This window comes from Amblyomma mixtum, chromosome 3 (genome assembly GCF_055824585.1).
Source record: "Amblyomma mixtum isolate Tamu chromosome 3, ASM5582458v1, whole genome shotgun sequence".
Taxonomy (NCBI): domain Eukaryota; kingdom Metazoa; phylum Arthropoda; class Arachnida; order Ixodida; family Ixodidae; genus Amblyomma; species Amblyomma mixtum.
This window is the reverse complement of record NC_143014.1, coordinates 361,240,134-361,267,491: the sequence shown is the minus strand read 5'-3', so window position 1 is coordinate 361,267,491 and position 27,358 is coordinate 361,240,134. Positions and strand designations below refer to the sequence as shown.

At 50.4% G+C, this 27,358-nt stretch overlaps 3 pseudogenes; 2 read left to right on the top strand and 1 right to left on the bottom strand.

Annotated features, from left to right (window-relative positions):
• The window catches only part of LOC149356544 (uncharacterized), a 30,788-nt pseudogene extending 14,095 nt beyond the window's left edge, over positions 1 to 16,693 (top strand).
• On the bottom strand, positions 310 to 15,254 carry LOC149356545 (uncharacterized; annotated as a pseudogene).
• LOC149356546 (uncharacterized) lies at positions 2,219 to 12,115 on the top strand (annotated as a pseudogene).
• Positions 16,694 to 27,358: the final 10,665 nt, after the last annotated feature.

Here is a 27,358-nt window from a genome sequence, read left to right as displayed (position 1 = left end):
GATGTCAGTGCAAGTTAAAGAACCCCATGTGTTCGAAATTTCCGGAGCCCTTCACTACGGCGTCTCTCATAGCCTGAATCGCTTTGGTACGTTAAACCCCATAAACCAAACCAAACCTGAATGAAATGAGAAAGCAAATTATGCTTAAGTTTTCATGTCTCACAAGAGCTATACTTTACTCACAAAGAAAGAGGCGAAAAGCATGCAAAAATTTGGTGTCTATATTCCTTTAACTTTATTGATACGAGGTGGCAAGCCAAAGAACAGGACACGATGGCAGACGAAATACAATTTTAATGGCCGCGGACCTTAAGGGAGTTTCGAGGCCATGTATGGTAACAGCACAGAAAAAAGTCAAGTTTTCGTTTTGCAACAGCCCAATCTTGAGCAGAAAACGTGATGTGGTCAGTGATCAAGAACTGTTCAGAAAACACAACAAAATCGGTCCCCGATAAACCAGATAATCCATCTGGCCAAGGACCTGATGGTAGTAGTCATGGCCGTTGTCCAGCCTAAGCACACCCTTGCTGTCTTTCTTGAGGCAGTGTCAATCCCCCATATCGTCGGGAGTTTTTCCCTTCAAACTGTACGGGCACTTCACCTCAAGAAGGTCATGTGAAGGAGTTTCACACGGGCGCAGACCAGCCTGTCCGGTGAAGCTCCCAGCCATAGACACGAAGGGTCCACAATCAATCCACTCCGAAAGGCCTAAACATCATGACCCCTGGCTTTCATCACAGCCACGTACGGTTGCACAGCCGGCTGCTCATTCGTAATGCCGTACCTGCAATAACAGCATAAAAGAGCAAGCCAACATTTCACTTTCATCTCAAGAGGAACTTTAACCTAGAGCAGAGCTGGGTGTGCTCGCCTGATCTACAGCAATTAATCAAAGAACCGTTCGCACTGTATTGTAGGGCAGTCGGCAAATCAAATATTGAAGATAAAAGAACACATGCTGTTCTGAACCTGACTTGGTGTATATCCACAGCAAAGAAGCAAATGCTCTCTCTCCAAAGGTGGCCCTCCAACTAATGGAATCCACTGATTTTATTACATCATGACATTCCACTATTATAAAAAAACCAGCAATCAGGAAATTAGCCACAAATACTCCTTTTCACAATTCTCTGACCAAACAGATTTTTTTGGCTGTGAGGAGAGTAGAGCGCAGCTTAACCACGAGCTCTTTCTTATTCTATGAGCACAGCCCAGTGTCCAATGTGACGACACCCTTTGACCTATTTTTGAAAAGGTTTATAAAGGGCAACAATGATTTCTTTTTCAGACGTCCACGTAGTTTTCTGAAATTCTGATGGTGAGCTCTTCAGGCAAACTTCTGTAGGCCATGTCATATGGTCCACACCTGTTGATATTCCTTCATTTTCTGAAGGAAAAAAATTTTGTCCTTTGGTCATTTCTAATAAACACTGATTAAATTTATCACTCGTGGTCACCTCTTGAGCTATTCGACGTACACATAGGAGGCTTCACAGCACTACCCATGATGCCATGTGTTGTTTGAAATTCACTTTCCGTACTTTAAAAAAACAAGACCTCACTTACTGAACAGCCCTGACACGGGACAAATCCTTGTCTGCGGTAAGGTTCTGCAGGCCATTCTCTGTCCACATTGGGCGGTTGACCACAACCCCAAATGACCAAGCAGCCAATCAATGGACGCGGGCATACTGCTGCCTCGTGTTTTTTGCTAGGTCGATGGCCTCCTCGCTGGATACTTGCAAAGCCTGGAAATAAAACATATTGCCGCGAATCTTTGTAGCGTTTGTTGGTTGTGTTTATTTGGTCATGCTTCAAGGCTGCCGGCACGCCGCTTTATCGCTTCGTTTGTGACGCAAGACGCGCCTAGATTTTTCTCGATCGATCGCATCCAGGCGCAGCCGATTCTACTTTGTGCCAGAATGTTCTAGTAACTTTCCAAGCTTTATCTGAATGTTCACTATCAGCTTGAAAAAGAGCACGGCCGACAGCAGCGGGCATTCTATTCGACGACCGCCGAGCACACTAGTTGCTACGCCGCCCCCAAGTGACTCAGTTCTTTGCGGGCGCAAGTCAGCCCAAATAAAGAGTTTCGTTTTGAAGACATTCTCGCTGTGTTTCTGTTCGCCGGACTGAAGACACCACTACGTGTCATCTGGTGGAGGTGGTGACCTGCTACCCTGCTATGCCCCTCACGATGGAACCTGGCGCATAGCCAATGCCTGTCGTGCTTCGCCAGCCCCGTGAGCCACCGACTTGCCGTGGAGAACCGCACGAAGATGTGGAAGACTGGATGGACTTGTACGACCGTGTGGCAGTGCTGAACACCTGGCACGACAGCGCTACACTTCGAAATGTTTATTTTGCATTGGACGGTCCTGCCAGAACGTGGTTTGAAAACCACGAATCTTCCCTCACGACCTGGGTGACCTTCAAGATGCAGCTAGTGGGTACTTTTCCAGCGTCGTGCGTAAGGAAAGAGCGGAGGTCCCGCTGCAGACAAGAACTCAACGTCCAAACGAGACCGTAACTGCGCATGTGGAAGACATCAAACGCATTTTCAGGTGCGCCAACCCCGACATGAAGAAAAGAAGCTGTCCTTCCTGATGCGTGGCGTGAAGGAGCAACTTTTCGCCGACCTGATCCGGGATCCTCCACAAACCGTCGCCGAGTTTGAATCTGAAGCTTCAACCATCGAAAAGACCTTGGACGCCCGGAACAGGCACTACAACCGACAACTTGAAGTGCTGCCGACAAGCCCCCAGCAGATACCCTTGCAAGCGGGGATAGCCTGCTAGATTTGATACGCGAAACTGTTCGCGAGGAACTTCGTCGGTTGCTGCCATCCCCAAGGCAGCAGACGCAGCAGCCTCAGGTGTCGTCGCTCACGGACATTATCCGTGAAGAAGTGCATCATGCACTTGGCTCCCCGTCACCAACGACACCAACGGAAGCTACAGCTACGACCTACGCCGCAGCACTACGCAGTCCTCCACCTCGACGAGAACCCCCAAGTCCTCTTCGACGGGCACCAGCTCTAGAAGAATGACGTCCCCTAACTCCCACCCGCCCACCTTATGAGCGAAGCAACGGAACCAGGAAATGCGACCAGTGGAGGACTCCCGACAACCGCCCACTATGTTTCCATTGTGGCCACACTGGACACATACTTCACCACTGCCCGTACAGACGCATCGGGCTGCGAGGTTTTGCCATCGACGCCCCTCGACCGCTCCCCGGCCAGCGACCATGGGAAATTGACGACTACCTGCGCAGAGGGGAGTACGTGTCTTCAAGCCGTCTTTCCTGCTCCCCGTCGCCGTCCACTGCTCGATTTGCATCACCGGACCGCAGCTACGCCGCGGCTGTCCGAGGACGGTCCCCTAGCCCCCGTAGGGAAAACTAAACAAAGCAACCTGTGGAAGTCAGGTTGCTTGCCGAGGAAACGACGAAGATCCTCCAGCGACCACGCCGTATGAAGACACCGCATACAAAGACAACCTCGACCACGACGCGAACCATCTTCAAAACGATGCCGCCATCAAGAAAAGCTTCGACCACACGCCCCACCCACGATTCAGATACCCGACGAAGCCGTGACCCGACGCCGAAGACGACGTTCAACTCCAGAGCCAGGACATCCGATTTAGAAGTGGTTATCGACGGCCGGAAAGGCACCGCTCGAGTCGACACGGGAGCCGACTATTCGGTGATGAATGGACCACTCGCTGCGCAGCTGAGGAAAGTAACGACCGCTTGGGAGGTCCCACAAATTCGCACCGCAGGGGGCCACCTCATTACGTCATCAGGACGATTCACAGCGCGAGTGACTCAGGGGACACACATATCCCGCGACCTTCGCAGTGCTACGGCAATGTTCCCGCGAAGTGATCTTGGGCATGGATTTCCTTAATGAGCGTCAAGCGATAATTGACCTGCGATCCAAGATGATGACACTTTCCATGGACGAGGCCATTCCGTCTATGAGAACTCCGGAACATCATATTGCGCTTATTGTCCTGGAGGAGCAAGTGAGTGTCCCACCCCGCTCAAGCGTCATCATCACCGTAGGCGCCACTCAAGCGAATACCATTAAAACTATTATCGAGGGGAACATGCAGTTGCTTCTCGACCGAGGAATCGGCATCGCAAGAGGCATCGCACATTTCCGCAAACGACAAACCGAAGTACTACTACCTAACTTGTGGGTTCCTGAGTGGACACAGGCCACCAACCACCGCGGGTTCGGGCTTCGCGCGAGCCAAAGGCCCCGATCAGCCGTCACCACACACACCCTGGGGCACCGCTGCGGCGCACTCAACCTCCGCTGGGAGGAGAGCGATTCGCCGCAAAGAAATAGGCCTCCAAGTTCACACAGGAGACGTTTATTCACGTCGTCCTTTAGCAGATACACAAACACTCAATAGTTACCCTGTCCCGGGGGCGCGCGAGGAGCAAGGCTCCGCTGCGAGCACGAAGCGACTAGACTAATGCGAGCCGCTAGCACGCCGCTGCAGGACAATGTGCCCGCGGCAGTGCTGTGATCTCTCTCTCGTGTCGACCGTTGGGCCGGTTGCGAAATAGAGTGGGCAATAAACGCAAGGTACGCCTGTCGGAGGTCACTGGACCCCGCTGGACAGGCTCGAGCCGCTGCAGGTCAGAGGACACTTGCGGGCGAGCTCGAGTATGCACTGGTCTGAACGGCAAAGGCCGGTTCGGACAAACAGTAGCGTACGCACCTTACGCTGTCTCGGAGGGATCTCTGTCTCTGGGCCGCGCACGGACGGTCGCGAGGCGCGCGGCCGCCCAAGCGGGTCCCGAAATCCCACCAAAAGGCACTAATGGCAAAGGCCGTTGCGGCGCCGAGGCGGAGCTGTGGCCAAATGACAGTGATTAGTCACTTGGCCGCCTCTCCACCGTCTGAGGCGAGAGCAAGGGAAAGAGGAGAAACAATGCGGGAAGCCGGCAACAGCCGCGCAAAGGCAACGGCGGGAAGCCAGGATTCCCACAAACTTCAGCGAAGATTACCGACACGTTAACAGAGGAACGACGATTGCATTCCTCGACGAAATATCTGAAGTGCGAGACTTCTTCGTGCTCTCCGACCCATCCGTAGAAGATTCGCCTGTCCAAGCGAACTCACCCACTTTCGACATAAACCCAGCCCTGCCCGGGAACAGCCAAGACCAGATCCGCAATTTCTTTCGAAGCTACAGCGAGTGTTTCTCGTCATCGCCGAAGGTCTGACAAACGCCGATTGCCAAGCATCGCATTATAACCGACGAGCACACCCGACCTCTCCGCCAGAGCCCCTACCAAGTTTCCCCTCGAGAACGACAACCCATCCGGGACCAAGTGGAAGAAATGCTGCGCGACGACGTTATTCAGCCTTCAAAGAGCCCCTGGGCGGCACCTGTTGTTCTAGTGAGAAAGAAAGACGGTGCTCTTCGATTCTGCGTTGATTACCGGCGCTTGAACAACATCACAAAGAAGGACGTCTACTCCCTCCCTGGCATCGACGACACACTGGACCGCCTCTCCAACGCCACGTATTTCTCGTCGATGGACCTCAAGAGCGGCTACTGGCAAATTTAGGTCGATGAAAGAGATCGCAAGAAAAGACCGCATTCATCACTCCAGATGGCATCTTAGTATTCAAGGTGATGCCATTTGGTCTCTGTTCCGCACGAGCCACATTTCAGCGAGTAATAGATACAGTGCTGACAGGCCTGAAGTGGCAGATTTGACTGGTATATTTAAATCACGTCGTTGTCTTCGCCTCGAACTTTTAGGAACACCTAAAAAGGCTTCAAACAGTACTAGACGCAATCAAATCGTCCGGCATAACTTTGAAAGCAGACAAGTGCCACTTTGTCTATGAAGAGCTGCTGTTTCTAGGCCACAACGTTAGCAAGGAGGGAGTACGGCCAGGCCCCCATAAAACCGCTGCTATCGCAATGTTTCCACCACCGGCCGATAAGAAAGCTGTGCGCAGATTACTCGGACTGTGCGCGTACTACCGACGATTTGTGAAGAACTTTGCGCGCATCGCCGAGCCACTGACCCACCTGACAAAGGCAGACGTGCCATTTAAATGGAAAGTGCCGCAAGTGGAAGCCTTCAAGGAACTTCAGCGCCGTTTACAGTCCCCACCGATCCTCGCGCACTTCGATGAAAACGCTGAGACTGAAATTCATACCGAAGCAAGTAGTGTGGGCCTAGGTGCGGTCCTCCTTCAGAAAACTGGCGGAGTGGAGAAGGTCATCGCGTACGCTAGCCGTTCCCTGTCCAAAGCCGAAGCTAATTATTCGACAACTTAGAAGGAGTGACTTGCCACCATCTGGGCTACGTCGAAATTCCGCCCTACCTGTACGGACGACCGTTCAAGGTGGTCAGCAATCACCACGCACTGTACTGGCCCGCCAGTTTGAAGGGCCTGTCCGGCCGCCTCGCTCGATGGAGCCTGCGGCTCCAGGAGTTTGATGCAACCGTCGTTTACAAGTCCGGACGCTAGCACTCTGATGCCGACTGCCTGTAACGAGCCCCTATAGATGCACCACCGCCGAACGACGATGAGGACGCCTTCCTGGGACCTATCAGCTCCAGCTCTTTTGTACAACAGCAACGTGCGGACCCCGACATAAAATGCCTCATCGAATACTTGGAAGGCAAGGTTTTTTCGCTCCCCGCCTCGGCCAAGCGAGGATTGTCTTCGTTCTGTTTTCAGAACGATGTCCTCGTGAAGAAGAACTTTGCAGCGAACAAGACAGCCTACCTCCTTGTTGTACCTGTAAGTCTGCGCGGAGAAGTTCTTCAGGCCTCACACGACGAGCCGAGAGCTGGACATCTCGGGTTTTCTCGCACCCTCCGCTGCATTCAAGACAAGTATTACTGGCCCCGACTGTCTGCCGATGTCACACATTATGTGAAAACCTGCCGAGGCTGTCAGCGACGAAAGACCCCTCAAACCCGACCAGCAGGATTTCTGAACCCGATTGAGCCCCCCTCAAGGCCCTTTCAACAGATCGGCATGGACTTGCTTGGCTTTTTCCCGAAAACAACATCTGTAAATAAGTGGATTGTGAGACAGGCCTTCGGCTCCCGAACTCTCGGCGGATGGCGCTTAAGGAAGACGACGACGACAAGTGAAAAACTGTGACGATCATTGTGCGTGTGCTGGACTGATCGCTGCCTCTGGTTTGTACCGGGACTGCGCCGCTAGTCGTTCGCGTCGCAGCGCCTTGAAGGACGTCCTGTACTACACTTGGTGGAGGTGCCATCGATCCCCTCACCCTGGAGCTTCGCAGTTGTGCATTGCCTCCCATTTCTGCGATGCCTGAGACCGCCCCCCAACCTGCATCACCGCTTCCCTCGGCTGTCACCTGTTCCGGAATAGCGCGGCAGCGTGACCCAGCCTTTTTCAGCGGCACGGATGACACGGATGTGGAGGATTGGTTGGCCTCCTATGAACGAGTGAGTGCGTATAATAAGTGGGACGACAGCGTCAAGCTCACCAACGTTATATTTTATTTCTGCGACGTCGCCAATCTGTGGTTCCGCAACCACGAGGCCGACATCTCCAGCTGGGCGGATCTTAAAACAAGCCTCACAGAGGTCTTTGGCCGTCCCGCTGTGCGCAAGCTCCGTGCCGAACAACGCTTGCGCAGTCGGGCACAACAAAGCGGCGAAAATTTATCCAGCTACATCGAAGATATTGCCGACCTTTGCAAGCGCATCAACGCTTCCATGAGCGAGGCCGACAAAACTAGAAACATTATGAAAGGCATTGATGATGACGCCTTCCAAATGCTCGTCACCAAAAATCCCCAATCTGTGTCCGATGTGATCAGCTACTGCCAGAGCTTCGATGAGCTGCGGAAGCAGCGCCTTTCCACCGGGCGGGCCGGATTCCAAGACGCCACAATATCCAGCTTGGCTCTTTCCGGGGACGGTGCTCTGTACCACCCGTCGCTCTTTCAGCACATTACGCAGTTTGTCCGTGAGGCAGTCGCCCGCCATCTGTGCTTGTCTACCTGCCCACCTACTCCTGCACCGCCACTGACTCCCAACCTCCAGCGTGTCATACAGGAGCAGGTCGCCGAGGTACCGCCCTCTCCTCCTCCACCTCCTCAGCAGTCACTGATCGCGGCTCCTTTAACGTACGCTGATGCTGTTGCTGTAGCGCTAGCGTCGCCTTCACCAGCTGCTCCTGTCTACAGGCCTCCCCGCCCCCTGTTAGAACCCCAGAGACCTGTCCCTCCCACTTACCGTCCATTTGCCCGCCCACGATCACAGCCGGAGCCTCTCAACCCCTGGCACACGCAAGACAATCGCCCTATTTGTTACGCATGCGGCGTCGCTGGCCACGTGGCTCCTTTGTGCCGCAATTGCGACCATCGTCCGTACATTTATGGGCGTGAGCCGACCTACACCCTTCCGCCGTCCTCGTTGCCTGTGTCACATGAGCCGCCTCCGGATCCCTCTTCTCCTAGCTACCGTTTCCGTTCCCACCGCTCGCCGTCTCCTGGCCAACGTTTCCCTTCTTCGTTGCTCCGCCGCCCACCCGCCGCGCAAGCGGAAAACTAACGGCCGCAGTTCCGGAGGCCAGAACTGCGCCGCCAGCGACACGATGAAGACCTGCTTCCGTGCCCGCCAACATTATCGCTATGTTCGTTGAGGGAGTCGCCGTCGAAGCACTTGACACTGGCGCAGCTGTTTCCGTTCTCAGTCACACACTCTGTCGACGACTCAAAAAAGTGACGACGCCTCTTCTAGCCGTTTCTTTCCGCACCGCCAGTGCTCAGGACATTCGACGATTAGCCGCGTGCACCGCCTGCCTGCTTATCGAGCACGTCCCCTACACAATAGAGTTCATCGTGCTCGCCCGCTCATCTCACGACATCATCCTTGGTTGGGACTTCCTTTCCACGCATCACGCTGTTATTGACTGCGCCCGTGCACAGCTTGAGTTATCGCCCTTCAGTGACGCTCCCTTGGACGTACCCGGAGCTGCTTCCGCTACTGTGGTCGTCTCAGAGGACACTGACGTTCCGCTCTTTTCTTCAGTGCTGGTGCCTCTTTCTTGTGCTGCTCTCTCCGACGCAACTGTAACATATACGCCCTCTTTACGATGCGCTGACCAGAAATCTGTTTTGCTGCCTCATGCCGTGTTGACAATTATTCGTGGCTCAAGCGCTATTCATGTGTCCAACCCGTTCTCCTGCCCTACCACTTTGCTCTGTGGCCAATCGCTTGGTAGTGTTGCCGTCCTTGATCCTGCCTCAGCATAACTCCTCGTCGATAGCACGGCCGGCCTTCACGTCAGTGCCATTACGCGTGTTCCCATCGCCAATCCATCTCTTCTCGATGTTTTTCACCGTTACGTCGACGCCGCCCTGACGCCTACCGAACGGGCCCAACTTGTCACCGTCCTGCACCGTTTTGCAGCTTCGTTCGACTATCAGCAACCTTCTTTGAGCCGCGCAACCACCGTTGCCCACTGCATTGACACTGGCACACATGCCCCTTTGCGCCAACGCCCGTACCGCGTGTCAGCCGCTGAGCGCCGCATCATTGACGAACAGGTGACCGACATGCTCAATCGCCACGTGATACAGCCGTCGCAAAGCCCGTGGTCATCGCCGGTGGACCTTGTCAAGAAAAAAGATGGTTCCATCCGGTTCTGCGGTGACTACCGTCGTCTGAACAAGATTACACGCAAGCACGTTTACCCTCTCCCTCGTATCGACGACGCCCTCGACTGCCTGCAGGGCGCTGAGTTCTTCTCTTCATTGGACTTGCGCTCTGGTTACTGGCAGGTGCCGATGGCAGAGGCCGATCGCCCTAAAACTGCCTTCATCACACCCGACGGACTATGTGAATTTAATTTCATGCCCTTCTTCCTCTGCAATGCCCCCGCCACATTCCAGCGCATGATGGACAACGTACTTCGCGGGCTTAAGTGGCACATATGTCTTTGTTACCTAGATGACGATGTGATCTTTTCCCCGGATTTTCGTCTCACCTACAGCGCCTTGAGACTGTTCTTCGCTGCCTGGCCGACGCTGGCCTCCAACTCAGTTTAAAAAGTGCCGCTTTGGAGCTCGGAAGCTCACCATTCTCGGACATGTCGTGTCCAAGGATGGCGTTCTCCCGGGCTCGGCAAAGTTGCGAGCTGTAGCAGAATTTCCGAAACCCACTTCTGTGAAAGACCTCCGCAGCTTCGTCGGCCTCTGCTCCTATTTCCGCCGCTTTGTCCGCAACTTCGCCACTATCATCGACCCTCTGACCAAGCTCCTTTCCGGCCACGACCTTTGGGCCTGGTCGCCAGCCTGTGATGAAGCCTTTTCGACACTTCGTCGCCTCTTGACCACTCCGCCAATCCTGCGTCATTTCGACCCTCGTTCTCCGACGGAACTCCACACTGATGCCAGCGGCGTTGGCCTCGGTGCAGTCCTTGCGCAGCACAAGCCTGGCATTGACGAATATGTTGTCGCTTATGCCAGCCGGACACTGACAAAAGCTGAAGCCAACTATTCTGACACCGAGAAGAAATGTTTAGCCATACTGTGGGCGATCGCCAAATTCCGCCCTTACTTGTACGGGCGCCCTTTTGACGTTGTCACCGATCGCCACGCCCTCTGCTGGTTGTCGTCTTTGAAAGATCCCTCAGGTCGCCTGGCGCGCTGGGCTTTGCGGCATCAAGAGTACGAGATCCGCGTTGTCTGTCATTCCGGCCGTAAAAATGCCGGTGCTGATGCCCTCTCACGTTCCCCTCTGCCGTCGAGGCAGCGCCTTGTATCTCCGCCCTGCATTCTTTGACGTTTGAGCCCGCTGGTATGGCTTCCGAGAAACGCAGAGACCCGTGGATCGCTTGCCTCTTGGATTTCTTATCTGGCCAATCCTCTCGACCTGCTTCCCGTGCTCTCCGTCGTCAGTCCCACCATTTCTCCATCAGAGACGAGCTTCTTTACAGCCGAAACTACCTTCCGGATGGTCGCAAGTGGCTGCTTGTCATTCCGACCCATCTGCGCGCCTTCATTTGCTCTTCCCACCACGATGACCCCAGTGTGCTCATGCCGGCTTCTTGAAGACCTTCACCCGCCTACGACATCGGCACTACTGGCGTGGGATGTACCGTTACGTGCGCAAGTTCATTCAGTCCTGCACCGCATGCCAGCGCCGAAAAAACCCTCCTCGTCGACCCGCCGCTCCTATGCAACCGCTGCCTTGTCCAGTGCAGCCCTTCGAGCGTGTTGGCATTGACCTCTACGGCCCTCTTCCCAGCAGATCAGCCAGCAACCACTGGATTATCGTCGCCATTGATCATCTTACCCGCAACGCCGAAACGTCGCCTTTACCATCTGGTACAGCCCACGATATTGCGTCATTCATCCTCCATCGCATCATTCTTCGCCATGGTGCTCCCAAAGAGTTGCTGAGCGACAGAGGTCCGGCCTTTCTGTCTGAAGTTGTAGAAGCTCTCCCTCATAAATGCCGCATCGTTCACCGCACCACCTCCGCCTACCATCCACAGACAAATGGCCTGGTTGAGAGTTTTAACCGCACTCTTGGCGACATTCTGGCCATGTATGTAGCTTCCGATTACTGCAACTGGGACCGCGTTCTACCTTTTGTCACATATGCTTATAACTCCGCTGCTCAAGCCGCCACCGGATTCTCTCCATACTTTCTCCTCTACGGCCGTGAGCCTTCCTGTACAAAGGACGCTATTCTCCCTTACCGCCCTGATGCTTCTGAATTCACGCCTATTTCTCAAGCCGCCACTTACGCCGAAGAATTCCGTCAGCTTGCCCGGTCTTTCACTTCACACGCCCAGCAGCAGCAGAAAAGCACCCGTGATTCCTCTGCACTTCTTCCCACTTATCTTCCTGACTCTTTGGGCTAGCTATGGGTGCCTTCAAGTTCCGGCCTTTCCTCCAAACTTCTCAGCAAGTACCACGGCCCCTCCCGCATTCTTAAGCAGACTTCCCCCGTCAATTACCTCATCGAAACCCTTACCCCGTCCACTGACCTTCGCCGCCGAGGCCGTGAAATTGTTCACACCAGCCGCCTTAAACCATACTATGACCCCGCCGTCGTCACATCACCCTAGGTCGCCAGGATGGCGCCTTTTCGCCCGGGGCCAGTTGTAAGACAGGCCTTCGGCTCCCGAACTCTCGGCGGCTGGCGCTTAAGGAAGACTACGACGACAAGTGAAAAACCGTGCCGATATGCTCGTGTGTGTGCTGGACTGATTGCTGCCTCTGGTTTGTACCGGGATTGTGCCGCTAGTCGTTCGCGTCGCAGCACCTTGAAGGACGTCCTGCACTACAAGATCATTATAGCGACCGACTACCTGACCCGCTACGCCGAGGAAAAACCCTACCGAATGGAACAGCAGCAGAAGTCGCCAAATTTTTCGTGGAGAACATTCTTCTGCGACACAGCGCCCCCGATGTGCTCATCACTGACAGAGGAACAGCATTCACGGCGGAACGGACGCAAGCCATCCTCCATTACAGCCAAACCAGCCACCGGCGAACAACTGCATACCACCCGCAGACAAACGGACTGACCGAGCGCCTCAACAAAACCATCGCCGATATGCTTGCCATGTATGTCGATGCCAAACACAAGACCTGGGACGTCATCTTGCCTTACGTAGTCTTCGCCTACAACACCGCAGTGCAGGAGACCACCCAGATGACGCCTTTTAGGCTCGTCCATGGCAGAGAGGCCACGTCCACGCTGGATGTCATGCTGCCGAACGTTACGGAGGAAGATAACGTCGACGTCGCCGCCTACCTACAACGCGCAGAAGCAGCCCTAAGACTTGCCCGATTAAGGATCAAAGACCAGCAGCGGACCGATGCCACACGCTACAACCTACGAAGACGCAACGCGGAATACAAGCCAGGAGACCGAGTCTGGGTTTGGACGCCCATTCGCCGCCGAGGATTGAGTGAAAAGCTTTTGCGCCGCCGTTTCGGCCCGAACAGTCGAGCGCGATTTGAAGGTTATTGTGCGAGCGTCGACCGGGAACATGAACAGCGCCACGGCCAAGAATTCTCTGCTGAGGCGAGGGAGGTATCAGGCCAGATTCCCTCACTCTTTTTTCTGTTCCTTTAGCAGCCGTCACTCCCTGCAGGCCTATCAGTTTCTTTTTTTTTTGGTTCAGCGAACAGGCAGTGATCGTAGTGCGCACGAAGTATTGTTCGGTATTATCTGAAATTGGACTCTACGAAACTGCATCTAGCCAATGCAACGTCATTGCTGCTGAGCCAGGAAGAAGGGGTGACCAAGAACCACGACCAAGTTATGAGGTAACCAAGTGCACACTTTATCGCAACAAATGGAAAGCTTAGAATAGAGAGAAAGGGCGGTGGTTTTGTCGCGGGGGTGATGGTTGTTGTATGAAACAGCGAACGAGGGAGAGAAGAGTGCGAAATCATGATTTTTCCCGTTCCAAAACCGGCCTCCAGGTGCCTGGAGTGCTAGGCTGGTCGACGCTAGCGCGATAACCTTCAAATCGCGCTCGACTACAAGGTTCTTCGTCGGCTGGGTGAATTGGACTATGAAGTCGTCCCTGACCAAATGACTGCATCCCAGCGACGCCGCGTACGACCAGAAGTAGTCCATGTCGTACGCCTAAAGCCCTATCATGCATGCTAAAAGACGCCGTGTTTCCACTTTCGGTGTTTATTTTTGCACAACCCGTTTGTGATTGTTTATAGCCACATAATGTTCTAAAGCATCGATTCGATGCTTCTTTGAGAGGGGAGTAATGCCGCGAATGTTTGTAGCGTTTGTTTGTTGTGTTTATTTGTTCATGCTTCAAGGCTGCCGGCACGCCGCTTTATCGCTTCGTTTGTGACGCAAGACGCACCTAGATTTTTCTCGATTGATCGCATCCAGGCGGAGCCGATTCTACTTTGTACCAGAATTGTCTAGTAACTTTGCAAGCTTTATCTGAATATTCGCTACCAGTTTAAAAAGAGCGCGGCCGACTGCGGCGGACATTCTGTTCTACGACCGCCGAGCACGCTAGTTGCTACGCCGCCGCCGAGTGATTCAGTTTTTTGCGGGCGCAAGCAGGCCAAATAAAGATTTTCGTTTCGAAAACATTCTCGCTGTGTTTCTGTTCGCCGGACTGCAGTCACCACTACGTGACAATATTTTAGATGCCACCCAGTGCGTCCTTGGCCTCATTGAGTCCTGCACGAGGTGGATCAGCAGGCCATTTACTCGGTTATCTCCAGCCTCTAGGTAAAAGGTGCACATACCTTAAGGATGGCTGCTTAAGCGGCAGGGAAACCCCCATCTTGCAGGTGCCACTTGCGACACGACTCAAACAGTCGTGGTGGAGTCGGCATTTGTGCAGTGCCAGCATTTGTGCACACTATTTCTGGTGCCACGTGGACTTGAAATCAATGTGGCGCAAGAGTAATAAAATGATGCAAAGGACTGCCAACTGGTGTCGGCCCAATTTTTGAAGACGCTTGAACAAGTTCAATGCTTTCAAGGTGTCTTGAAAATGGCGAAAGCACAGTTCACCAATGCTTGCCCCAAGTGTCCTTATTCTTGACGAAAGGTCCTCAAATGGCTGGGCGTGCTGTCTTGCGTCATAAAACATGGTGCTTACTGGCTTTGAGAGGCCACCTTGTCGTACGCTCCTCCAGTCCACGAACTGCAAAGGTAGAGGTGCGAGTGGGCTGCTAGGAGGGCGCCTCCACTGCTGTGGCAGCTCGGTGCACGCTACCTCTGGTGGAGGTTCCTTATAGCCATTGGCCTTTAGTAGCAACACTAGCTTTAAAGCGGCTACACTGTGGCTACACGCTTCACAGGCGCCAGCTGAGCAATCGCATCTTGCAGACGCCACTGATCCACAGCTTTTCAAAGTGAGGCAGACCTTATAGGGCTTTGACGCCTGCCTCTGGCTCCGAAAACAAGTGCACTTGACATGCATCTCATGAGGCCTGCAAAAAAAAAATACGAACATTTCATGTCAACCATTTGCACGAATTTTTGCCCACTACATACTGATACTGGTTTTTTGTACAGTTCCCATTATAGCTCCATGCAATCTACTTGGTGAACTATATATATGCCAAATAATGATGCCTGCTTGAAACTGCATTACTATATGTAGAGCTCACAATATATGTTTTTTTTTCATGTACTAGTATCCTATGGTGCTCCTGCTGCTCTTGTATGGCAGCAGCATGAACATACGTTTGTAGCGAGAGCGTCATTCGGCCGACAGAATGAGACATGCTGTCAGCGTGGAGGTTCCCCGCAGACTGTCTGTTTCTGAGAAAGGAAAACGAATTCTAAAGGATGTGGGAGTCAAAGAGAGAGTCAGAGAGATATCTCAAAGGGCAGAGCGGCTAGATGTTTGTTAACTCTGCAGCGCGCCTCCAGCGACCGACGAGCGGCGCAGATGCGCCAGGTGTCTTGAGTTACCGAACACACGGCACCGGCGTGCCGCGTCGCTTCCCGCTTGCTTCGTTTACACGCTTGATCCAAGAGAACTGAGAGCAGCCCAACGCAGAGCGTTTGCAGTCACTGGAGCAGAACACTGCACAGACGCAGACTTGTCCAGAGCGCCCGAACTGAGGCCCGCGAAGCAAGAGATGAGAAATTTAAAAACGAGTGCTTTTACGGGTAATCCTAGCACGCAATCGCTACAGCACAGCCAAACGAAGCATAAAAAACCGCAGTGCTCACAACAAAGCAGCTGCGGCAAGACTTCTGGTTACTTGTGTAACACACCGCTCCAGAACTCTACAGACCAGAGTGCAAAGCTCAACGCGGCTTCAGACAACGGTAAGTACGAGCGCGCGTTCGTATAGCATTTTCGCGCAACATGACGCCTTATTTCTAGTTTGTGCATTAAAGGTTGTTAAACACGCTACCCTCATATTTTTCCTGGTGAGAAGACATGCTGCGGTTCGCAACTAGATTTAAACACGTTCTCTGAAACTGATGTGCAGCGCAGACGCGCTTCAGTGGTATGCACGGACGTAGCAGAAGCAGTAAGAACGCGAATTTTTGCATGTCCGGGAGAGAAGCGCTAATACTGTACCTGAAGGATGACACGGCAACGCGCACTATCGACGGATCGCAGTAAGTCTCGCATACCAGCTTGTAACTTCGCTGAGAAGTGCGGCCGGACGGAGCGCGCACACCGTGGTCATCACAATAGGAGTCCAAAAGCCTTTCCGAAAATCCGGCCGGGATGATAGTCAGGTCCCTCAACCACTGCTAATTTTCCGCCATCACTTTTACAAACGCAACGAAAGTGGTGTAGACTTGCAACGAGGTGAAAACTGGCACAAAGGTTGTGCAAAGATGCCCAATATATAACGCACTGTGCCGACGGAAGTTGCTGGTGATGATGCCTGCCGAGTTGCCAGAGTGAATTTTCTAAAGGGTCTATTGCCATGCGGATCTTAACCACCTGTTCTGGGAATGTCCTCTGTACACACCATCTCGTCTTCGAGCCCTGGCTGCCGTTGAACGGGGACCATGGCCTTCTTCTATCTGGACCTGGGCCTGCCCCATTGCCTCGTCTCGAGATCGTGCCATCGAGCTCTGGCGGGCACTCCTCGTGTTCATCCAGGACTCGGAGGCGCCGCTGATCAGCGATCGGCTCCGCAGTGCTCACCAGAGGCACGCAGCCTCCACTTAGCTGACTCCCGGGTTTTAATAAAACGGAGGCAGCCTTACCCTTTCTCATTTACAACACCCCCCTCTCTTTCCACCGTAGCGCTTTCAGCGCATTCTAATGTGGAGTAAACGTGGTTTCAATCAATCAATCTGTTGATGAAACCGAAACAGCGTCAAGAAGAAATTCAGATGTAAATTATTCATTGGTGTTAGGCAAATACCACGGGTTGCTCCATGTATGCCAATAGCATCGTTTTAAAGAAGAAAACACGCAAGCAAACATTAGGTGTCTGGCCCTTTATTCAAATAGACCAGTGCTAACAATTTGATTAAAACCATTCGGAAACATTTGAAAGGGGAGGAACAATGACTCAATATTTCACTTAAAGGGACTAGGCAATGAATTCAAAGTGACTTGTAAATGTTTTTAGTACTTATAAATGATGCTAAGAAGCAGTCACACCAAGTATGAGTCTTCGGAACTGAGCCGGCAATTCATTATAAATTTTTAAGAACCGCGTTTTTTTTTTAATTCGCGGGCCGATTGGGGTCTTTGTAGTGACCGATTTTGGAACTAAAATCGTGAAAATAGACGTCACTAGTCCCGTGACGTCGGCAGGCCACCACATGCTGTCATTCGCTGGAGCCACGGCAGCCACGACGTCACGGGCACGCTTCCGGTAGCCGTGAAAATCGTCTGCTCGAGCCGCCACGCGACCCCCTCGGGCAAGCGCGAGCCACGCATATGGCCTTCACGCATATGTTTTCAATTTACCTCAGCCGCCTCTTTCTGTCGGGAGTTCGGGAGCCACTCGTAGTGCCTTTGTCGCAGTGACAAGCAGAGAAATTCGACGCGCCGCAATCCAGGAAGGCGAAGACAGACCAGAGAGACGCTGCGGACGCTGCTGCTGGGGTGCTGGGTGCGACAACGGAAGTCGCAAACCGAACGTCAGTGAATGACGTATTCATGGGCGGGGCCCAGTCCCAGACCTGTTTTCTTTATTTTTTCCTGGTGCTCCGCGTGTACGAGTTGAGGGGGGAGAGGAGGAGCTTGATTTTTAATCGTCTATAACTTCGTTGTTATTGATGCTAGCTCAAAAATTCTAGCGCTGGGGTGACGAATGGTGGAATGCCTCTCTCTCGTCTGCTTTACGTAATCTCAATTAATTTCTTGCATAGTCCCTTTAACCCTGACGTCCAATGCTTTAGAATTGGTGCTCATCATCATCAGCCTGACTACACCCACTGCAGGGCAAAGGCCTCTCCCATGTCTCTCCAATTAACCCTGTCCTTTGTCAGTTGCCGCCACTGTATCCCCGCAAACTTCTTAATGTCGTCCGCCCACCTAACTTTCTGCCGTCCGCTGCTACGTTTGCTTTCTCTTGGAATCCACTCCGTTACCCTTAAGGACCAGCGGTTATCTTGCCTTCGCATTACATGCCCTGCCCAAGCCAATTTCTTCCTCTTGATTTCAACTAAGATGTCATTAACCCGCGTTTGTTCCCTCACCCACTCCGCCCTCTTCCGATCTCTTAACGTTACACCTATCATTTTTTTTCCATAGCTCGCTGCGTTGTTCTTAACTTAAGCTGAACCCTCTTTGTTAGCCTCCACGTTTCTGCCCCATAGGTGAGTACCAGTAGTATACAGCTGTTGTATACTTTTCTCTTCAGGGATATTGGTAAGCTACCATTCATGATCTGAGAGAACCGGCCATATGCGCTCCACCCCATTCTTATTCTTCTAGTTACTTCCCTCTCATGATCCGGATCTGCGGTCACTACCTGCCCTAAGTAGACATATTCTCTTACTGCTTCCAGCACCTCGCTACCAATTGCGAACTGCTGTTCCCTTGCTAGGCTGTTGAACATTACTTTGGTTTTCTGCATGTTAATTCTTAGCCCCACCGTTCTGCTCTGCCTGTCTAACTGATTGATCATGCTTTGCAGTTGTTGTCCTGACTGGCTTAGCAAGGCAATGTCATCAGCGAATCGCAAATTACTCAGGTATTCTCCATTAACTCTTATCCCCAACTGTTCCCATTCCAGTCCCCGGAATACCTCCTGTAAGCAGGCAGTGAAGAGCATTGGCGAGATCGTGTCTCCCTGCCTGACACCTTTCCGTATTGGAATTTTATTGCTGACTTTATGGAGAACTATAGTAGCTGTGGAATCGTTATAAATATCTTCCAATATTTTCACATAACACTCTTCTACACCCTGATTCTGCAATGCCTGCATGACAGCTGAGGTTTCCACTGAGTCAAATGCTTTCTCGTAATCAATGAAGGCTATATATAGGGGTTGGTTATATTCTGCGCATTTCTCTATCACCTGATTGATAAAGTGAATGTGGTCTATTGTCGAGTTTAATTTACGAAAGCCTGCCTGATCATTTGGTTGACTAAAGTCCAAGGTTGTCCTAATTCTATTAGCGATTGCCTTAGTAAATACCTTGTAGGCAATGGACAATAAGCTGATTGGTGCTAGTGCAGCACAAAAGGTTCAGTTAGGTTTCTTCCCAGAAATGAGACTTCATTCAATTTTGCTGTCCAATATACTGGGTGTCATTTTCGCCCTTTCCAGAGCAGACAGATTCGGATGGGTAAACGTATGCGCTAGACCATCTCTAACTGTCTAAAAAAATTGACAGTGGCTTAGCTCTTGTTAAGCCTGGATATACAAGCGAAAAGCTGCACTTATGCATTGTTTGACGTCATGGCTGTCGCAATTCACGCACAGTTCACTGGGAGCAGCACGATAACGATGTAAGCAAGCGCGTTATATAGCTCTCCTTCTGCATGCGTAGTAACTGTGGTAAATACGCGACTGCAACCAAAGGGCAAACGGTGGCGAGGAGGCGAGCGCGCAGTAGCCCAGTCCCTCGCTACCACTTCTGGGTCTTTTCCTCCTTCCATGGCGAATGTCTGCGCCTCTTCTACGGCCGCCGCCGCCGCTCACGCGTTCTCGCAACGCCTTGCGCAAGAACCTTCTCTTGGGACGGCGGCGGCGACCGCGCGGCAGCGGCGAAGGGTAAAACGGTGGCGAGGAGGAGAAGTGGCGACGTAGCGCGCGACGTAGCGCGCGGCCTCTTTTATGGCCGCCGCTACCGCTCACGCGTTCTCGCAACGCCTTGCGAAGGAACCTTCTCCTCTTGGGACGGCGGCGGCGACCACGCGGCAGCGGCGAGGGGTAAGCCAGTGGCGAGGAGAAGTGGCGACGTAGCACGCGCCGCGGCGGCGCCGAGGGATGGCTGACGGGAAGCGTGGTGTTGACGAGCCTAGTGAAGCTTTTCGCTTAAAAAAGGCGAGGTTGCAAGACAAGTGGGGCTGATCCTGGTCCAAAACCGGTTCGGAACGGGTCCTTTGAATTGTTTCTGAAACGTTTCGGTTCGGGTTCAGTTACAAGATGGCGAAAAAATTATGGGTTCGGTTGGGTTCCGGGTGAAAATTTGGGTTCGCTCCTGGCTTCGGGTTCAGGTTCGGCTCCTGTTCAACACCATGATTTATTCTGAACTTTTTCTGTGGCGACCAGACTGCCAGCGCAGTCTCGTACAGCAACGATTAGCGCAACGTAATTGCCAAAGATAAAAATAAACTTCTTGACAACCAACATCTAATCAAAGGATTGATGCCATGTGTGCATGCCACTAGATAAGGCACTAAGGACTCTAAGGATAGCGAAGAAGGCACCACATCCAGAGAAAGAAAGGCGCATTTTGAATGCCGTGGATTCCCTGCAAGGAAACTACTCACAGAATAAGAGCGCTTAGCCCATTCTTCGCGATGCCACGTAGAGTTTTCAGGAGCTCGATCTAAAGCTCCGTCAAGCCGACAAGTAGAGGGGCTTCGCCGTCCTCCCGATGGGCGTCTTCATGAGAAGGGGAATGAAGCTATGAGCAAGAACTTCAAGTTGACGGCTGTGAATCCGGCCAAGGCGAAGAAAACAGCTTTGACACTTCCGAAAAAGGTGGGACTGGAAAAACTGCACCACGAAGGCCAGATAACGAAGGCCTAGCCATTGAACGTAATTTTTGAGTCCCAAAACCCACAAAGACGTGTGACCGTTTAGAGCCATTGTCCCAGAGCGAGGTATACAGAGTCGACCACACTTGCCTACAGTGGTGAGAAGGATGCTCGGCACTGCGCCTGCGACGCCTAGGGACCATCATCGGGTTCGAGATGTGTTGGCCGATAGCACCACGCGCGTGGACGCCGCGGCATTCGCGGGCGGCCAAGATACAGGCCTGCGTGATTGGCAGGTCGTGAGCACCGGCTTTTTATCACTTAACGAGCACTGCCAGCTCAGCTGCGAACGTGCCACGGCTAGAATACTGTCGGTGCGCAACGCGTTCGAGCGATGAGATACCGCCGGAACCATGCATGCGTCCTCTGTCATGGGAGTTTGCGCGAAAGGCCGAGTCACACTGCGGAAACAGTCGGCCGACCCGCCCGGCAAAACCGCGTTTTCGTCGGGTTGGCGACCCTGTCACACCGCGTCAACACGAACAGTGGGGAAACGTGTCGCCGTCTCCCGCCGGCATGTGTCGGCCACATGTGCGCCACTTGTTCAGAAACTCCCTGTCACACCAGAAAAACCAGTTCCGTCGCACTCCCCGCCACTTCTCTGCCTTTGCTCGCGCGCTCTCTTCCGTGCGCGATCGCTGCGTGTGTACAGCCGCGGAAATTGTAGACACCTTGCGCTGCCGTAGCTGCTTATGGTTTTGCAGAATGTCGGAGGAAGTATCGCCGTGCGCGGCTGCTGCAGCAGCATCCTTGATGCTATACTGCGCCGTCGATTCTGACTCGGACGACGAGCCGCCACCGCAGAAGAAACCGCGCTCCAAATGGATGATGGACTGGCTGCGAAGGGCGCCTGAGCAGGGCGCTTTCGAAAACTTGATGCAATAGTTTGCCCTAGAAGATGCGGAGGGGTACCGCCGCTGGATACGCATGGACACCAGCTCGTTCGAAGAACTTTTAGCCCTAGTGAGACCAGCAATCGAAAAAAGGACACGAATTTCCGCCTTGCCATTCCTGCTGCAGAACGACTGGCCATTGGACTGCGATACATCGCCACAGGTGAGCTCCTAGCTTAAAATTTTTTGTCCGCCGCAGTTTCTTATGCTCGGGAGATCACTACGAAAGCTTCTTCTCTAAGGTAGCCTCGTTCGCTGTCGTATTTACGTGAAGTGCACACTCCCAAAGCGATGTGCCCGCTTGTGGCATGAGTAGGCATGAGCGATAGTCTCTCTCTTAGCAAAACTAATTTTGCATGTGTTCTGTCATTATCTATCCGTTCTATGAATACATCTCAGCTAATTTGTTGATCTTTGACCTCGTTTTCAGGAGACAGTCAAATGTCCATACAGTGGCAGTTCAGAAGGAAACAAAACAGTATCTGGGATCATGCAAGATGTATGCAAGGCCATATATGCCGAACTAAAGGAGGATTTATTGAAGGTATGTAAATGGTGCAATTTGTCGGCTCTGCGACTGAAGTGAGACTATGCAGTGTCACTTCTAAACAATTTTTTTTGTTTTAAGAACTGAGTGACACGTCGGTGCGTTCTTTGGAGATTAATTCTGTAGCTAAAATTAACTCATCAACTGTCTAGTTTTGATTTTTTGGGGGAAAGAGTATATTGCAAAATTCAAGGCCATCAACATCGAAGATGTGCAGTTTTTGCAGTTTTATCGAAAATGTGCTTCAAAGTTTCAGAATTATTATTATTAGTGGTTTTATTAGTGCTAGCGGGAATAAAAGGACAGGGAGAAGACAGGAGAGCTTAGAAAGTCAAAATTGTGCATTTCAAAGCTGTGTCAGTTGCCTATCCCAAGTCGCTGTGCGTAGTACTGCCGCCGAAATCCTGTTAACTGGTTCTACGCTGTAAGATACACAATGTGCGTCTCTATTTGCAGCATTAGAAGTGCTATCGCCCCCATTTTATAAATGTGCAACGTGGGAAAGCCAATTCAATAGCTTTGAGGTGCGTATTTTTTGGCGTTTCATATTTTGAACCACATTGCCGATAAAGAAAATATACTGGGTTCACTATAGATGTTGACGGCCTTCAATTCTGCAACATAATCTCTTCTCATAAAGTAAAAATTAACAGTTTTATTGTTTTTTAGGCAAATAATTATTGGGGTCTATCACGTACATGCCTGCCTTGCTGTACAGTCCACTTAAACAGCACTGACGTAGTTGTCACAGTTTCTGAAAATAAAAATCTGTAAACGTTAAAAAAAATCATCTGGTATTGTTTTGAAATTCATCTACATGAGGTGTTTTGGTTATACAGAATAATTTGATCAAAATTTTATATGGAGCAATTTGTTAGTGTATTGAATATATTTTTGTGATAATTTAATGCAAAGTTAAAATTCTGCAATTCCGAATAATTATCTAACCTTACACTTCAATACACTTATTAGTAGAGGTAATAAGAAATCATAAAAGTGTAGCGGCATCCTCTGTGGTTTGCCAGACCAAAAAGGTTCAACTTGATCACTTGTAGGCGTGGTGCTTATTGGACCTCACTTGGCTTTAATAAAGCAGCCAATCTCCACCGACCTTCCAGGTGGCAGGCAGAAAAATTGAACCGCTAGACTTAGTCACTGTGTCACACAGCTGAGAATTCTGCTGTGGAATATGAACGACCAGCAAAATGTCTCTTGCAGGTTCCTAGCCGCCCCGAGGAGTGGAAAGCCATAGCACAGGGCTTTCAGGACTTATGCCAATTCCCACACTGCATCGGAGCTCTGGATGGGAAGCACATAGCTATAAATCCACCAGCCAACTCCGGTGCACAATACCGGAACTACAAGGGATTTCTTAGCATTGTGCTTATGGCACTGGTGGATGCGGAGCTAAATTTTGTGTTTGCTGATTTTGGCCGTAATGGCCGACTAAATGACAGCAAAGTTTGGAGTGAATGCGAGATGAAAAAGGCCTTGGAGGTGCAGCCATCACCGTTGCCCTGTGCTGAAGTCCTGCCGCTCTCCAAAAGGACAGCACCATATGTCATCGTTGGTGGTGAGGGTTTTGGTCTAAAACACTCCTTAATGAGGCCATATCCTGCTGGTGAGCTGACCAGGGAGAAAAGAATTTTTAATTGCAGGTAAGCACAGTACTGAAGTTTATCTTGCCATTTAACCAATGCTACTAATATCACAACTAATGCACACGCTCAGCGCAAAAAAAAAGTAACGTAGCGATTCATTCACCCTGCACTAAGTTTTATGCAGTTGTGTGACTTGTCATGAGGTTAAATGTCTGCTTGCCTTGCTTCAAATACTATTTTGGATGACGTGAAAATAACAAAAGGAGTAGATTAATAACAAAACTTTTATTTAACATGAATAAGTACCCATGAATGCTTGCAAACAACTTCAGAACTTGGTAGCAGACCACCAGTCAGCGTTGCCTTATTTCTATTTTTGCGATCCGTTTCAGACTTTCCCGCGCTCGACGGACAGCGGAAAATGCTTTTGGAGTGCTTGCGAACCGCTGGCAAATTTTCCGCGCCCCACTTCGACACTCTCCTGAGCGAGCGGAAGACATTGTGTTTGCTACACTAGCACTGCACAATCACTTGCGCTCGAAGAAAACCACTCAGCAACTTTACATCCCTCAAGACAGTGTGGATGTAGAGGACGTTTTGACAGGTATGTGCGTTTTGAAACTGCTGTACATGATGAGAAAGCCTGAAACACAGAGCTATCTAATGCAGTGTATGTGGCACACACTAAAATGATTACAAGGGCACTTATGGCTTGAAGATCACAGGCTCAGAGAAAATTTCTGCAAGGCTTTTCATGAACCGTTCAAGCCTATGAGCCTGTCTCTTGACTGATACAAATCTATTATTATAACCAAGAGTGTTAATTTTTCGTATGTATGTGCTGCTATCTGATACAAAGTGCACGTACGCAATGGCTCTTGGAGGGATGGTGTGAGCCCATCTGGAGCCATGAGCCAGCTCGCAAGAGTTCGAAGCAACCACTCCGTCAATGCCAAGGCTGTCCGGGATACGTACACGGAGCACTTTGTGACGAAGGAGAGGTCAGCTGGCAGTGACGCCTCGTTGCCTAATCAGGAGCTTCTGCCACAATGAAGGCGTAAGTTGCACGTTCTTGTTGTGCCTTGACAGCCTGACTATGATGCGTTTGCTCCACTTTTTTGCTCTTCATTCACCATGCAGTGTAGTGGAAATGTAGCTTTATGCAACGCTCAAAGTATGTTTTTTAATGATTGGTTTATTCAGAAAACATTACAGCGCAGCTTAGGGAGGCATGCTAATGGCAGGAAAGTTGGTTGAGTAAGCTGCGTTGCCCTGGCTGCAATAGTAGCACAACAAGATAGGTAAAAATTTATCATCTCCAAGAATAATATTTTGGTACAAGGCTATGTAAACTAAGTATCTGCTTTTCATTTCATGAAAAGAGACTTACAAAATCACTATCTCTATACTAACATCACAAAAGGAAATCAAAGATGGGTAAAATAATAAATATTGTCCCAAAGCACTGCATGCTTCTTCCACACCTCTGTTGAAAAAGAGACTTACAAAATCACTATCTCTATAATAACATCACAAAAGGAAATCAAAGATGGGTAAAATAATACACATTGTCCTAAAGCACTGCATGCTTCTTCCACACCTCTGTTGAAAAAGAGACTTACAAATCACTATCTCTATACTAACATCACAAAAGGAAATCAAAGATGGGTAAAATAATATTGTCCCAAAGGACTGCATGCTTCTTCCACACCTCTGTTTAAAAAGGGACTTACAAAATCACTATCTCTATAATAACATCACAAAAGGAAATCAAAGATGGGTAAAATAATAAATATTGTCCCAAAGTACTGCATGCTTCTTCCACACCTCTGTTGAAAAAGAGACTTACAAAATCACTATCTCTATAATAACATCCCAAAAGGAAATCAAAGATGGTTAAAATAATACACATTGTCCCAAAGCACTGCATGCTTCTTCTGCGCCTCTGTTGAATTTACATAAATTACACACATACGACATGCACTGACATAAAAATGACTCACTTCACACAACAAAATGACATACCATAACATCTGATGACACTACTTCAATTTTAATTTCGGTTGTAGAACAATTATAACACACAACACCGTATTCAATTAGGCACATGTGAATTTTGTTTGAGTCCCCACTCAGCCTACGTCCCTGATCATTCATCTGCTTCCTGTATAACTTGCGTGTTATGAAGTGCCATGCTATACTTTACAATGGCAGTATATCCTGCTAAGTAGGCCATTTGTCTGTGCGGCCCTTCAGGCACCTGCCGCAGTGCATTGGCCATAGTTGCGGCAAAATCGTCGCACTCATCTTTTTGCCGAGCGGCTCTTGCAGACTTATTTAAAGCATGCACTGCTGCTTCTATAAGTAGCTTCTTTTCGCGGCCACAACTTTCTTTCTGCTTTCTTTTCGCAGGCTCTCTCCGATGAACAGTGGGTGGAGTGGCTGAAGCGCCCCTCGAAGTGCAGCCGTTGTCTGCAGGCCCATCGTTCACCACGACCGCAGTGCCTACTGCCTCATCTTCTATGTTGTCAACAGGCTGCTGCGTCTCATCTGAGCACAACTGAGCGCTCTCTGTTGATCCGGCCTCTTCGTTCTGTTTTTCAACCTGCGACTGTGAAATAAAGCAGAAGTATCGCGGAGTTTCACTTTCATTCTATTCCTTCCAACTTGCTGAATTGTTTATTTTTGTTTGGGCTAGTAGTGGAAGTATTTATTTTATATCACCATATTATACATACAATACGGCCTTGAGGATGGGCTAAAGAACGCAGACAAAGTATGCCGCTTGATGAGACCTACAACCCGGATTACATATTGTGACACCAGAGGCAGAACGGGAAAAACATATGACAAAACACTTTTACAATGTGTGCACAGTGGAGTGAAAAGAAAATTTAAGGTGTTACCATATTATTCAGTAGCAAGCAAAACAATTTTCAAAATAAATACAGCAGAGTAGGAAAATCAAAGAGGCTGTGAAAATACAGCATTATTAAAACAAGTAGTATAACAGGATAACGCAAATTAATCCGCACAATATCAACAATTTCTGGCATTAAGATTATAGAGAGGATAAAAACATCTTCAGTTTTACTAAAGACAAACACACTGGTACTTTGTTGTGCAGTTTCTACAAGGGATTGGCACACCTTACACATGGTTGCAAGGCGGCTACCTGACCTTTATTAAATAGTTAGCTCTAGATCTTGTAGTGGATAGGGAAACCACATGTAAATCAGATGCTATATTCCTAGAAAGGTAAGTACTGCGGAGAGAAATGAAATCGTGCTTGATTTTGTAGGAAATATGGACCATCAAACTTAAGTTGTTGCAATGAAAACGATTGCCAACATAAAAAGTTTCGGAATATTTCTACAGCTGGGCCTGTACACAATGAATGTAGGGCTCTTTTGTTAAGCGAAAATAAGCTATAATATAGTAGGTACGCTATTCGCAGAATGGCGCTGAAGAGGAATAACATTACCAAATAAAGGAACTGAGGGGAAAAGGCACGTCTAGACATCCATGCACAAATATGGCAAGTGTTGATTTCCCAGGCAGAGTGCAGTGCCCAAGAAAACTGGCTTCACTGAAGGGCAAAGTTGTGACTTACATTCGCCGA